This window comes from Acanthisitta chloris, unplaced genomic scaffold (assembly GCF_000695815.1).
Source record: "Acanthisitta chloris isolate BGI_N310 unplaced genomic scaffold, ASM69581v1 scaffold16732, whole genome shotgun sequence".
NCBI lineage: Eukaryota > Metazoa > Chordata > Aves > Passeriformes > Acanthisittidae > Acanthisitta > Acanthisitta chloris.
In genome coordinates this window covers 19,031-21,020 of record NW_008660049.1, presented here as the reverse complement: position 1 = coordinate 21,020, position 1,990 = coordinate 19,031, and the positions used below count along the sequence as shown (strand labels likewise).

The 1,990-nt window shown below is 38.2% G+C and overlaps 1 protein-coding gene across 1 annotated transcript in view; it reads left to right on the top strand.

Moving 5' to 3' along the window:
* Nucleotides 1-1,990, top strand: part of MSH2 (mutS homolog 2) — a gene marked incomplete at its 5' end in the record, with an annotated part of 23,704 nt that overhangs the window by 17,164 nt on the left and 4,550 nt on the right. The window lies entirely within an intron of this gene.

Below are 1,990 nucleotides of genomic sequence, written 5' to 3'. Positions count from 1 at the left end.
AGCAGGAGCCTGTGTTTATGTTAAATAAAGCAGGGCTGTAACTGTGGCTTGCAAGGTGTGGTCATATAAGGCATTCTAATTTAGTTGTGAACTCTACAGTGATTTTTGATTGTTCTCTTTACAGCACTTCAGTCAGGTTGACAAACTCTGGACTGAGATTTTGATTGAAAACCTGGGCACCTAGTACTGTTACTCTATGTTTTCACTAAAAATGCATCTTAATTTTCTTTTCTGAGTTCCACAATGAAGGAATGAGTTAGATGACACTCAGATGGCAGAACACAGTTACTGTAGACCACTCAGGCTGTACTGGATCTGATGAGCAGCTTACCTTGTGGGGTGGTTTTGTCACAAATCAGGAATAACTATTTGAAGAGTTAGGCTGTTATCTTTACTAAAATGATTGCTGAGTATCATCCATCCTTGTTAAGACTAAGGAGCTAGTCCATGTCATATCTCAAATCCTGGAGACTGATATTTATATATTATTTTAGTTCAGGATTTAATCTTACAGGTGCAGTAGCTGAACGTCATTCCTTGTTTTAAAAGCTGTTTTGTCATGTTGACATATCAAATACTTGCTTTTGCTTGCCTAGTTCATCCTAATAACTCTACTTTTCATGAACAGTGCAAGTTCAGTGTGTGTTATCTTGGAACTCTCCACTAATTCCTGGTTTCTTTAGCCAATTTTCAGTTCATTCCTTCTGGCATATATTGTTCTGAAATGAAACTGATATGCTGTCCAGTTATGAAACGAACTGATACGCTTTTAAGATATTTTTTATAATCTTCACAGGCTATCACCATACTATTAAATGTCCTTAGATAATTGGTAAATGTATTTTTATTATCTCCTGGTCTGATCCTCTATTGAATGCTACCGTTCTAGGTTTATTCTTATAACATTCATATTGACATAATTGACCATTCCTTACTTGTTTGTTCTGGTTTTAAATCCATGAAATTACTTCATTTCTTGCCCTTTGATTACATGTATGACTACTTCAAATTTTGTATTCCCCTCTGGCTATAATCTTGCAATTAGGTTTTGGGTACTTTTCTGTAGAGCTAGGAGACTGCTCTGAACCAGGGGAATCACAGCAGGACCAGAAAGTACTGCTCCCCTCTAATTAAAGCTGGGTAGATTAGCTCTGGCTGTCACAGGCTTGTGGCTTTTAACTCTGTGTCCTTGTCTTTCGAGATCTTTACTCCTTAGAAATGGGTTCTGTTCATGAACTTGTCCTAGGCAATGCCCAGGCTTTGCTTCTGAGTATTGGTCCAAAGTGCTGTGGCCCTGGTACTCAGCCTGTCCCAGCAGAGAGGCAGTGTCTATGGTTCTTTCCTAGTTTGCTCATTCCCATCTTCTCCAGCACATATTGAACTCCTTCCACCAGGTGAAGATTCAGGGCCCTCTGAAAGCCTTGCTCAGGTCAGTCCTTATAAGATGATTTAGTGTGGTGTGGGAACTGAAGAAAAATAGAGTCATAAATTGCTGCAAGTGTACACTGAAACTATGAGTGGTTTTGCTGCAGCGAGAGCTGGTGATGTGCAGTATCTGCAAACAAGCCATCTTCATTTTGGTGCTTGGTTTTGAGTATGTCAGTCGTGGAGGGAAATAATAGACACTAAATCAAAACTCTTTACCTTCCAAAACCTTTGGAATGGCAACTCTTCGAATAAAACTCTCTAATATTCCAGATAACTCTTTGGGTGAGTTCTCTTTCTTCAACTCACTTCTTTTGATTTTAAACCTGATAAAAATTCTAGAAGCCAAGTTTCATATTTTCATATTTCAGTTTTGCCATTTTTGGCCTTATATGTTTTCTTTGTATGTGCAATGTCTTTTCATTCCATCCATTTTCTTGGAAGTGCTGTAGAGCATAGAGGCACAGTAGTTTGTATCTATCTACCCAAACCTCTGTCAGATGAGATACAACATTATGAAATCTTAATCTTAAAATACCTGATCTCAGACTGGATATCTTTCACA